Genomic DNA, 13,131 nt, shown 5'->3' with positions numbered 1-13,131 from the left:
TTAGGGACGGGGTCAGCAACCCCCCAGCACTTGTGCCAAGAGTGGCATGAGAGCCAATTTTCATCAGCACAAGAGGTGGGAGACAAGCCCCGCCCCTCCTCCTCCATGCAGTGGTGTTTGCTCAAAGGCATGCTGCCTCCATGAAGTAACAAAAGACCAACTAATGCTAGCAACCACCACCTAAACAGTAAAGCTCTGCATCATAATTTATTTATTAATAAAGCTGTTGCAAGTAGGACTATTAGTGCCTTTAAAAATATCCCCAGCACTTGGACTATACATAGAAGTCCTATGAAGTCCAGGTGAAATTTCAGCACTCTGCCTTGGAAAGGTTGATGACCCCTGGTTTAGGGTCTGGATCTCATTTACATTAAGGTCTTCTTATGAATCAGTCCTTGATAGAAGTGCTTGTCTGTCCCCAGTATAGTCAGGGACATCCCTAGGTCTTTAGCAATACATTTGCTGTTCTTCCACTTGGGCTGGTGCTCTGTGTGTCAGATCTCTGTGTTAAAAAGTGTGTTCCAGTTTTCTCCCTGAAGAGACAGAGCTGCTAAAACTGCCTTCAAGATGAGATGCACAGGAACTTGTTCCCTTTCAAGATCCCCAGCCTTTGACCACTTCTTCCTTTTGTGCACCCTAAGGTAGGCAGAAGATGTCTCTTTTAGTTGCTTTGCTGAATTTTGGTCAGTGCTCCCATTAGGCATGCAGTGGCTTTCCAGCAGGTCAAACCTGATCCCCGATCCCTCAAGCCTGCATATCTGCACAAGAAAAATAATCACTGGACATAGCATCAACACAATCAAACAACAGACAGGGTAGAGGCTGAGACATACAGCTCTCTTCTATGTAGGTACAATAGCAGGGCACTCTTAGCTATGTCTGTATGCCTTTCAAGAGCCTTTATACTAGTGAAAACTGCGCAGTAACTCAGATTTTCCCATGGACTCCATTCCTCTTCATGGGACCTGTGTATCAGCCCAAGCCATGAAGGCTCCCATCCCACCCTAAGATCTGTGGGTTTGTCGGACCCTTGACATCATGCTAATGTTATGTTTGGCTGAGGTCTATCACTAGTTGGCTTTTTTTTTTTTCATTTTTCTGTGATGCTCAGTGAGATGATGGGCATGCCATCTGTGTATCCCAAAATAGATTACCTCAGCAACCAAAGGGGGGTGGGGAGAGAGGAGTGCCCCATGGTTCATAAGGAGGCTTTTGTTATGAAGATCTAACAGTGCAGTCCCAGCTGTGAAGAGGAACAGATGGAAAAGGAATATAAAAATAGATCTAAGCATGCTCACTGAGCCACTTTCCCTTGCTGGCTCAAGGGGAAATCTCAGATGTTCTCTGCTTAAGAGTGGGGAGCTAGGTGATGTGCAGCTGGCTGTCTGGAGCACATTCAGCTCTTGTTGGAGTCAGGGGCTCCATCTCTTTTCAGGCCTGTCCACGCCACAGCTGACACGCTGAACAATCCTATTTGTGCACAGCTGCTGTGAGCACATTCCATCTCAGCTGCCCCTGTGCAGTGTGGACAGCTGTGGTGTTTTTTCCTGGAGATGCCATGTTACTAGACTGTGCTACATTCTATCTGTACAACAGGGTTAGACTGCAGCATAGGTCTCAGCATGAAAACTTCATGCACACGAGCTTGGAAAACAGTGTTAGTGTCCTGCTGGAGACTGGTGATGCTAATGTGCTTTCAGGCACAGGATTATCCAGCTTTGGACAGTTAAATTAGAATCAGTGTTTGTTATTTGCATATGTCTGGGACTGGTGAAAATCCGTAACATTTCTTGAATTTTAGCACAAGCTAAAGATTTAATGGCAGAAAATACAGCATTTGTTATTCTCTAGTTTAAAGTCATCTAATCAAAGAACAGAAATAATAGTATGTGAACATAAAGATCAGCAAATTGTTAGTAAGCTGAAAATTGTTTCTTCAAATGATTTGGGGAATATTAACAAATAATTAATGAGTTCTCAGACGTTAGGATCCATTCATGAACAGAAACAAGGACTGAGGTCTATGTTTTCAAAAGTGACTACTCGTTTCAGGTGCCTGGATTTTTGAGGACCTAACTGGACCTCTGAGAGTGGTCTGATTTTTCAGGGCATGTGAGCCACTTGCCCTCAGGAAATCAAGCTCTTTTGAAGTGTCTTAGGTTAGGCACCCAAAATCATGAGTTATTTTTTAAAATCTAGCCCATAATTCATAGTACGTAATCCACCCTTCTAGTAGTGACTTTTGACCTTTCCCCTTGGGATCCAAGGGGGTGCTCAGACAGTGGAAAAGTATCAGCAGAGGAGTGGGTTGCTACAAACACTCTCTGAGGGTATTAATAAAAGTGAAAGCAGAAAGAGGTGATGGAGATTGGCTGCAGCAACATTCAGAAGATGAGGTGACACTGTGGCCCAGAAAGTGTGTGTCTAGGTAGAATGCTGTCCCCTGCTTCTAGCTTGGCCTCCACACTCTGTCATCTTCTGTTAACTGAATAAGGATAAGATGGACATTTCCTGCCTGTTTCCATAATGCGTTAATTTGATACATTCTGAGCATCTTCCTGTAGCAAATGTTCCTGAATCTAATTGAATGTGAGGTCAGGCACGTGGAGAGGGCATGTCAGGGGAAGTAGAGATATAGGGGAATCTGCATGAAGTGGTAGAAGGAAAGAACTAAATTTTGGCATAAATTAGTGGTCAGGTGTATGTTGCCTCCTTTATAAAAGCTCCTGATGTTAGCTGCTGTCACTTTTCTATGTTCTTTTTCTTTCCTGTTTTTTTTGTCTTCTCCTGTCCCGTTTACATTGTGTTTTGCTGCCTTTTGTCTTCTTCCCTCTCCCCGTTCTCCCACTTTGCAGAAAGCTTCATGCTATGAGCTTTGAGGATGTCTGTGGAGGTTGCCCAAGAATGGGCTGAGCAGAGGAGAGAAGCTTGAGGTAGCTGGGTGCTGATGGAGGCTGCCCCCCGGGCATGTGAACTGACCCCACAGCTGCTTCCCTTCAGGACCAGGCTGGGAAGATGGATGGTCTTACCTGCATATTCAGCAGGATGTTTGCAGTGAGCTAGCATGTGGCTGGATTGGGGGCCTTCCACTAATCCTCCCATGCTATTCCTCTACTCCTAGTGGAGAGATGAGAGACCTGAATGGAGGGAAATGGGGTCGCAAATAGACCTAAATGGAAAGCAGGGAGAATGAGTAGTGACAAAGAGGTATCTGTGTTAGTCTGTATTCTAACAAAACAAAACAGAAGTCATGTAGCACTTTAAAGACTAACAAAATAATTTATTAGGTGATGAGCTTTTGTGGGACAGACCCACTTCTTCAGATCTATAGAATTTCCAGTCCAGACCCAGTTATAGGGAGCACAGAGAGGAAGATGCCACCTTGGTGGTAAACATCAGCATTCCAGGGCCTGCTGTTAATCCTTAGGGAAAGTGTCCCTCAAGCAGCCGTAGATAAGTTAAGGGGAACCCCACTGGCTCCAGGAAGCTGTTTACTGTAGAAGTCAGCATGGAAGTTGGCTATCAGAGTGCATATTTGTAAGGTACGTGCATGTTCATCTTGTGCCTTTTAGTCAGACTCATCTGGGTACATTTCTACTTGTTAAATGCTCCTCTTGGTGTTTTATGCTTTCAAATTCATCCCAGCTGAGGTCAAATGTTTGACTTGGTCACCACCATTTGCGTTGTACTCAAGTGGTGCCTTCCTTCCAAATTGTTCAGTGTGTTTTACAGACAACTTGGCTTATGCCCCTGGGAGAGAGAACTGCCTCTACTATGGCAGAGGCAGAGACAGACACCAAACGTAGAACACCTGATTCTCACTCTTGTTCTTTAAGCTCAACATAGTTGTGTTTCCGTTACGTCTTTAATGTCCAAAATTTCATAGTCCCCACATCCCACCAACATTCTCTACATTCACAGGTCTGTTCTTCTGTCCATTCCCCTTCCTTCTTCTACCCACACTTCATTTTAAATTCTCTGGTCAGAAAAACTTTGTCATCTTTCTTACATTCTTCCCAGGACTCATACTCTGAAGAGCTGCTCCTCACACACCTTTTCGAGCTCTTGTCAGTTGCTGCCTACAAGTTCCCTTTTTATATGTCTGTGGCTATACCCTCTCCTCTCCACAGCACCATTCTCACTCGCTCCTTCAGGATTGTCTGCCAGTTGTCTCTTTCTTCTTTTCCAGCTGCTCACACCACAACTGTGTTTGTCCCATCAGTACATGATAGCATCAATGGATCCTTGTTTGAAAATATGACCCTAAACATGAGTGATCATGAACATGAGACAGGAATTGAACTTGTTCCCATGAGGCTTCTATACTTGTATAGACTAGAGCAGGGGTCAGCAACCCTTCTAAAGTGGTGTGCTGAAATTTGACCTTTTGACTTCTATGTAGGGTCTGATTGCTTGATGATACTTTTTAATGTCACTAATAGTCCTACTTACAACAGCATCATTAATAATTTAATAAAGATGCAGAACTTTACCATTTAGGTTGTGGTTTGTAGCATCAGCTGGTCCTTCGTTAATCCACAGGTGGCATGACTTTGACCAAGCTCCTAGCTGCATGAGGAGAAAGGGTCGGGCTGAGCTTCTGCCTGACATACCAATGAAAATCAGCTCATGTGCCACTCTTTGCACCCATGCTGGGGGTTGCAACCCCCTGCTCTGGAGTCTGGAATTAAATTGTCTTTTTTTCCTATGGTTTTGTTTGTCTTTCAAATAACTTGTTAATCCATCACTGTCCTCTCCCCTGCATTGTTCTGTCAGTAGGATTTCATGGGTTTCTAATGCATTAGGAGCCCAATGTGAAGAGGCTCTGCCATCCTTATGATGTTTGAGCTGCAGCTTTGACAACTAGAGAAAGGACATTGGTATATTTACCACTGTAAACACACGTACGTCCCTCACACCCCAAGGCAGAATACTGTACTACATAATTAGTATATTTGAGGCAATCAGTAAACTGTGCATACACACTATATTCACTTGCATGGTGCTGACAGTTGTGATAAGTTGCACTGTAATGTGGTACACAGCATTTACAGGCCCCTTTGACTTCCTTCCTAGGCACTGCCCTCTAATCCGTCTCCCCTAGAATTTATTCTAACATTCCAAAACTCTCTGACCAAATGAAAACAAGTGCTATTTTTAAATGAATTAGAGAGTCTGAGTTAATTTTTTCCTTCTTTCTCTCCCAGCAGCGAATTTCTACCCCTCTCCCAATCTAAAACACTTTGCAGAGCTGAGGTGCAGGATGGGCAATTTTCAGTTTGAGTCTGATATTCAGAGTCTGATATTTTGTGATTCATTGGGTTAGAAATGTGCTTTTTCTTAAAAAGCTAGAGATTTTCTCCTTTCAATGATACAAGACTGTTTTGCTTCAAGGTTGGGTAGGGCATATTTCTGAATTTAAAACTGAAGTACCGTGCAAGGAAAACTGTATTTTTGAGACCACCACCATAGAGGGCTTGTTTATAGTGTAAAGTTCAATTGTGGTAGAAAGAAATCTTGAGGGACTGTGATAACATGTTAAACACTCAGTGTAGACTAAGATGATAAGGTTAACCATGACCGGCTGACATGTTCAACATGACCATCACCATCTAAACTGAAGGCTAAATCATATTTGACCTTATATGAGTTATCAAAGTTCCTCATGATCAACATGATGTATTTTCTAGTATTGACCAGTCCTCTGATATGAAAAATATTCTACAGAAGACTAGAAAATGTGAGCCCAGTTAAAAATATGAAGAGGATGAAGGAATATTGAAAATAGATGGCTGCATTATAATAGTTTTAATTGTTCTTCCCTTTCCAAAGCCTGTATCTGAACTCAAAGTAATGAAGGGAGCCTAACAACGGAGAGGAAAAATAGCATTCATGTGTATTAGAACTAAAGCTGGGCATGAGCCAAGTTGCAAACACTGATGCATTCTGAGATGCATTCTGGCATCCTTTAATGACACTGACACCAATGTTGCTGATTGGCTCTGTTAGGAACGGTTGCTTGAGGGCAGTGGCTGCTCAGTGCCAAAACATCTTGGCTGTTCCAAAGCTGAATTCCCAGACAGACCCAGCTGTGGGATCATCTGTAAATGATAATCTGTTAGCCACTCTCTCCCCAACTATCCCAGGCACTTGGAGTCGCCAATAGTAAACTTTTTCCCTCACCATTGTTTTCAGTTAATTAATTAACCTCCCACGCTCACCCAGTCGATGCACGTTTGTTAACTTTTACTCATCACATCCCACTTCTATGGGGGAACCATACAATCCTTTCCCTGACAGGGCCATGAAAAACTCCAGCTGGTGTGAATCCAGCAGCAGAGACCAGCAGTTTGATCCCCTTGAGCTATTCCAACCTCTTGGTTCTCTTGGCAGAAGCTGTGTTGTGTGCACATATCGTGCTTCTCCACCCCCATCCCCTGGCTCTGAGCATCAGATGGTGCTCTGCCAGAGAAATGTTGTTTGGGTTGAAGTGGGAGAAATGGACTTGTATGGAGAGGGGTGGTTGTTATTCGATGATTGTCCAGGTATGTCAAAAGAGGGCTCTCCCTGCCCCCAAGCCCAGGCTGGCTTTGTGGAAGCACCACAAAGATGATTTATGTTACTCGGTTGGCTGCAGCTGAGCTGATGCTGCTAGTTCTCATTATGCTGAGGCCAGGAGGAGTTTATTTTAATGTCAATGTGTTTGTGGGTAGAAACATAGTCAACTACCGATTACCTTATGTGGAAGGCAGGATAGGAAAGTGTGGCTAGGAGGACAAACACACCTGTGAGTTTAGTGGCATTGTCTGAGCCATCATCAATGCTGACCCCAGCTACATCATTGTCATTTGGTGCAGGGAGAAAAGAGAATTTCACGAACAAGAATGATCCATCAAGCTCAGCTTCAGGGTCAGGGAAGTCAGCCAGGAATGTTCTCTCTCGCACTACCCAGGAGGACAATGTGGGTTCAAAGGGGAAACAAAAGTGACCCTTACCCCACTTTAAAAGTCATTGCCCTGAGTGAAGACTGTTTTCCAGGATTCTGTGCAATGGAGGCAGCATTTCTGGACTGTAATTTCCAGTCATGATGGGAAGAATAGGGTGAGACCTTGAAGTAATACAGCATTAGCAAATGGCCATCTGGAAAGATAAAGCAGCAGGAGACATCCCTTCCAGAGGTTTCAAGCCAACTAACCTAAATGTGACCTATTTCATCAGGGAGTCTGGCATTAAACGACCAGAGTAGCACTTCTTAAGGCACGAGCACAAGACGTTGGGATGGAGTGAGGGGTCACCTATGCGCCTTGAGATACAAGATCATCCAGCTGGTTATCTACAGACAGCAGACCGTCCCCAAGGAGAAGTGGTGGTAGTGCCTTTTGAAAATAGGGCTATCTTTGCATGTGACTAGGGCTGTCTCTCCAATTCAACTGATGTCTTACAACTCTTGTGGGAGGAAGCACATGTTCAATCTAATGGGATAATAGAATAATATGCTGAGTATTTCAGCATTGAGACAGTCCAGCTGGTGGCTAGAACCACAAATAACCAAAGAAAAACAAATTTTACATGTTTCAGGAAGCAATTCAGTGCATAAAAAGGCTGGGGGCGGGGTGTTATTTGTATATAAAGAACAAAACCTGTTCTGTTCCGCCATATCAGGAATGTCAAACTCATTCTGTGGAGAAGACCAAATTCCACCTTTAATGATGAATTCAGGGGCAGGCTATAGAGCTATAATTCCTTCTGGGCCCACAGCAGAATTCCCATTGATGGCAATGGGATGTCAAAGACAGAATCTAGTTAGTAACTGTATCTTTAGTTATTATCATCCTTAATCATTTATTCAGAACCTTACTGACACCTCAAGTATCATTTGAAAATATCCTCCTTGTTATGCCCAGGGCTATCTCTAGCCTTTGTTTCTCTCTGTCCCCATGCTCTTTTCTGTGCTTCTATTTCCCTTAGTCTTTTTGTGTCTCCTCTTTTCTTTCCTCTGCAGCTAGTTCCAGTTCCTGCCCTCATAGGTGTTCTTCTAATAATGAAGCAATTAATGCTGGCATTTGAAAGTGTCATCATCAGCTTTTAGAATTAGCATGCTGCTAAGATTTATGGGTTGGGAAATTGACTCCTTCCAAAGGATATATTTCAGGTTGTCTACTGACCAGGGCAGACACCACAGCCTCTGTTATACCCGGATCATGTTTGGAAGACTGTCTTCAGAACCGTGAGGACTAGAAACTTTTCTCTTTAAATGAAAGCTGAGGTCCTACAAGTCACATAGATACCATAACTATGGTGTGTGACTGCTTGACTCTCTGGGCAATCTGAGTACTTTGTGGCTTTATCAGCCCAGAGCCCCATGTATGGCTGCTTCATATAACATGCTGGCTCCTGGGTGGCGACTATAACTGCTTTTAGCTTAGTGCTCTAACTAGCCAGATTCCAATCTCAATACATATATTAAATAAGTCTAAATTTACACCTCTGTTGTGGAGACCACAATCTGAAATGATGATCAGAAATTAAGGACAACACTAATGACATAAAATGCTAACGTGTCCCAGCCCAGGACCACAGGGAGACCAATCTCACTCTTTCCCCCATTCTGTGCCGTTTGTTGGCTATAGGGTCATTCACCTGGGTCATTTTCCCCTGGTTAGCTTTTATCCTTACAAGCTCATAGCCATTCTCATATGCTGGGGCAGAAGCGTGGGGGGAGCATGCTATATTTTCACAAAGGGAGTTTCCTTTCCTGTTCCTCATTTACCTTTCAATTTAGTAGCATGTGTTGCTTTCGTTTGAGGAACTGGCTTTGGGTAAAAGGTACGTTGATGAAATTCACTGTTGAAGTTATTTCTGGCACTGGGAGAGCTGGAAGGAAGTCAGTGTTACACATGTTACTGTTTGTCCTTGGAAGGTCCGAGAACCCTCTAAACTCTTGGCTGAGGAATGGCCCTCTCCCTTTTATCTAAAAACTTTTTGCTTTCCTGTTAAGTTAATTAAGCTTCTATTTTGTCTTCCTTGTACCATGTTGACAGCACCTCGTCTTTTCTTGGAGACAAGAGTTCAATAAGCATTAAGCACCACTTACAATGTCAAGCTTAGGTTGCTACTGTTTGTTTTCAGAATTTGATCTATCTGTTCAATTCCATGTGTTAATGTGGAGCCAGCAACATTAGCCTTAAGAAACCAAAGGAAAACATTAGTGAGAATAGCAATCATCCTTCATATGAGAATTGCTATTAGAAAAGGTATCGTGCTCAGTGTTTCTTCCATGTCTCTTAATGTAAGAGAGACTGTATGGTAATAGCCACAAAAGTGGAAATCAGGGCCCCTGCAGTTTTGGACTTCAAATCTGTGGGGTTTGAGAGACTCATGAGAGTTGAACTGCTGAGACTGGATGAGACTGGGGAGATTTCTTAACCTAGAAGATTGAGATGAGACTGCAAAATGTTGCATTTTACTTCAGGTTCATGCTATCTGCCATGATGGTCTACACCTGAGAGCCCATTTGTGGTACTGTGACCTTTTACTGGACACCTTACTGTATATGAGAGGGCTCATTGATGCTGCAGTGACTGGGGGCTATAAAGATCCAAGGTAGACTATTTGCTTAACTCTGTCAGTTCCAGTTGTAGGCAGGAGTACGAATGTGTTGTTCTTTAGTATTTAGGCAGGCCCAAGATTATATGTTTCTGGTTCCACTGATCAGAGCTGAAGTGTTTTCTCAACAGTTCTCAACAGTGTCAGCTGGTAAAGAGCCTGCTCTCTATTTCATGCTATTCATTGGAAATTCAGAGACTGATGAGGTTAGCCCAGTCCACAATTTTGGTTATGGATAAACAGTCTGATGTTGCAACTGCAATCTAATTGGATGCTGCTGCAGTGCCACTGTAGCCCAGATATCATCCAGCGGGCAATGAGTCGAACCTCTCTAATCCAGAACTCTCTCACTTGGCAACATCTATAAACTGGCATGCTTTTAGTTAGCCAGATGACCACTTAGGTGTGACCAACTTTCCTGTTGTCCCATAAAGTTTTACTGCCACCAGTCCTGGCTCTCAATGTTCTGTGCTGTTATTCAGCTGTCATTTACTCCTGTATGTCTTCTAAGAGCCCAGTAGGCAGTGAAAGTGTTGGTAATGTGCTAGACAATATTGACCTCCTGTGGTCTGGCAAATTCTCTTGTTTGGTACCGGTTGAGGTCCCCAGGGTGTTGGTCAAGACAGGTTCAAACTATACATAGTTCACTATGAGGGTTGAGGAGGCAGTGTAGTCAGGTTGGAAACAGCCGACATTATAGTCCTCCCACCCAAATCCAAATCTAATACAGCATGTGGGATGGAATTAAAATAGAACTGGTGCTGGCGTGATGTCTTAGAAATGCCTGTAAATTAGATACATGTACAGACTTATCACAGCACCAGACTTTCTGCTTGAACTGACTAAGCTGCCCTTCGCAGAAGTAACATGGAAGCTCCCCAGAATGATATTCAGACTAGCCTGAAATTCCATAATTGCTGTACATCATTGCTGTTCCAATTGGTTGATATGAGGTGTGGGGGATCTTCAGAAGTTAATTCTGTTAGACCACCACTCTGCACACTGATTTCAAAACCAGTTAGACTATGATCCAATCAAAGTAATAACAAATAATGGTAAAAGTCAGCATTCTTGGCAAGTCAGCATCTGAGCAGTTCCGAGCCATATGCCCATGGCAATCTTGTCTGAAGAGGTGTAGACTAGAGATCAAACAAAAGCTCCCACCTTGAACTGAGCAATGAGAAAATGATGAAAAAGCAGCTGAGACTGAGGGCTACCTCTAATCTTCTGGGCTATATTTAAGAGTTCAGATGACTGACATCCTTTTGGAGGAAGAAATAACACAGGCAGGTGGAGTGCTGAGTTGGACAGAGAATGGGAGTGGGGAGCATAAGAAGAAATCCCCAACTTCCTTTAATTAATAGTAATGTGGGTGGCTAGATTTGACCCTTTATTTCTGTTACTGGCCTACAAATACAAGCAGCTACATGCTCAGCATTACACACAGAACTGAAGCTTAAATGAGGGCTGCAGAATCAAATTTAGGCTTCTGACCATGTCCAGAATAGTCATTAGTAAATGAGATGACTGAAGATCTGAAAGTCTTTGTCTTTGTCACTCCCAGAGGACAATAAAAAGAAGCCAGCACCTTTGATACTGAAAACAGCTTTCTGAAAGTTTCAATGATGCAGTGAAATCCTAATTCTACCTGCTCTAAACTCTGGTCAACTGAATGTGAAATTGCAGCTAATTAAATGAGTATTTGAGAGCCCTCTACTGGTGGCTATGTTGTTAAACCCATCAACTAGTAAAATGTTTTCTATATGGCTTTGTCCAGCAGACTCACTCTTTGGATCGTCAGCTTCTCGTGGTGAATGAGCTTGTGTGTTCCAATGCACCTGAGAGCGATGCTGTAAGGAGTCCTGTATTCACAGCAGGGTCTTCCATGGTGGCAAGATTAAGGGGGAGATTCCAAACAAAGAATGATCCTAAAGTCCTCTATGGCAGAACAGGCAGGAGATAGCAAACGTAATGCTACAATGGCTGTGAAGGCAGATGAAGGCTGCAGCGGACAGGAGACTCTCAGTTGTCATGGATCCCATGCCATTGGACCTGGGCCTTCTAGCCATCAAAATCTGTGGTAAAAGAAGTCATACACAGTCATCTTCCTCTGCATACTACTCTTCTAAACTTAAGCCCTATGGCAACTGGAGAATGGGGATGGGAGCAGGATTGTGAAACCAGGAAGCTCTTAGTCATGAACCAGCACGTAGGCAATGGATGTATGATCAGTTGTTCTGTTTTGAGGACTGATGTGGCAGAACAGTCTGGCTGTTGCATCCTCCACTGAAAACCCTTATTTAGGATATGCTCTGGGGGCTAGAAAAGGTGCTTTAAAAATAGTCCACCTAAACTGCCCTGAGTGGATAACTACGTCTGGTGGGTTCACCTCTATGCAGTCAAAATCAAACAGTAAACTTTGGAACACGGAATATTTGGACTCTAATGGACAATCCAGACAGTGAGTGATCCTAAAGACACACAGCAATTATCACGCATGAGCTGAAATGATTCAACACTGATACAGCTGCCCTGGCAGAAATGCGTCACCCAGAAGGACAGCTAAGAGGAGAAGGTGGAGGGTATACTTTTTTCTGGAAAGGAACCCCAAAGGAAGAAAAATGACTTCATGGAGTACGATTTGCCATCAAAAACGAACTGACAAATATCCTTTCTGAAGTCCCTGTCAGCATCAGTGAATGTCTCGTGACTCTCCATTTGAAACTTGCCAAAAACAAACAGGCTACTGTCATCAGATGCCGAAGATGATGTGAAGGCATTGGCACCAGCAACTCTAATGGAGTGCTCCTCCTTATGAAATGTGTGGAACATGAACTTGTCATCACAAACATCCTCTTCCATCAGAAAAACAAATTTAAGACCTCATGGCAACATCCTTGATCAAAGCACTGGCACCTCATAGACTATCAAAACAAAAAGCAGTCAAGTAGCACTTTAAAGACTAGCAAAATAAATTATTAGGTGAGCTTTCGTGGAACAGACCCACTTCTTCACACCATAGCCATACCAGAACAGACTCACTATTTAAGGCACAGAGAACCAAAAACAGTAATCAAGGAGGACAAATCAGTAAAAAATGATCAAGGTGAGCAAATCAGAGAGGGGAGGGGTAGGCGGGGAAGGTCAAGAATTAGATTAAGCCAAGTATGCAGATGAGCCCCTATAGTGACTCAGGAAATTCCCATCCTGGTTCAAACCACGTGTTAATGTGCCGAATTTGAATATAAAAGACAGCTCTGGCATTTCCCTTTGAATAGCGGTGCAAAATTTTTTTTTCAGTAACACACATATTCTTAAGTCATTAACAGAATGGTCCACTTCATTAAAACGTTGACTAACTGGTTTGTGGATGCTTTTCTCCACGCTGCTGTTTTGCCCCCGGGGGGGAGGGGATAGCAGCAGCTGTGGCACACAGAGATAAGCACCCCACCCAGATCCACAAACCAGTTAGTCAACGTTTTAATGGAGTGGACCATTCTGTTAATGACTTAAGAGTATCGGGGA

At 43.3% G+C, this 13,131-nt stretch overlaps 2 long non-coding RNA genes across 2 annotated transcripts in view; both read right to left on the bottom strand.

The window, feature by feature from the left end:
- Positions 1–13,131, bottom strand: part of LOC142022563 (uncharacterized) — a 44,637-nt gene that overhangs the window by 24,163 nt on the left and 7,343 nt on the right. The window lies entirely within an intron of this gene.
- On the bottom strand, positions 219–11,641 carry LOC142022564 (uncharacterized). Its single transcript, XR_012647988.1, has 3 exons — positions 11,393–11,641; positions 3,030–3,169; positions 219–758 (listed from the first exon to the last, which is right to left on the bottom strand). It is a non-coding gene; the product is annotated as an uncharacterized LOC142022564 (long non-coding RNA).

This window comes from Carettochelys insculpta, chromosome 18, assembly GCF_033958435.1.
Source record: "Carettochelys insculpta isolate YL-2023 chromosome 18, ASM3395843v1, whole genome shotgun sequence".
Taxonomy (NCBI): Eukaryota; Metazoa; Chordata; order Testudines; family Carettochelyidae; genus Carettochelys; species Carettochelys insculpta.
Note: the sequence above shows the minus strand (reverse complement) of the source record. Positions and strands in the feature narration are given on the sequence as shown.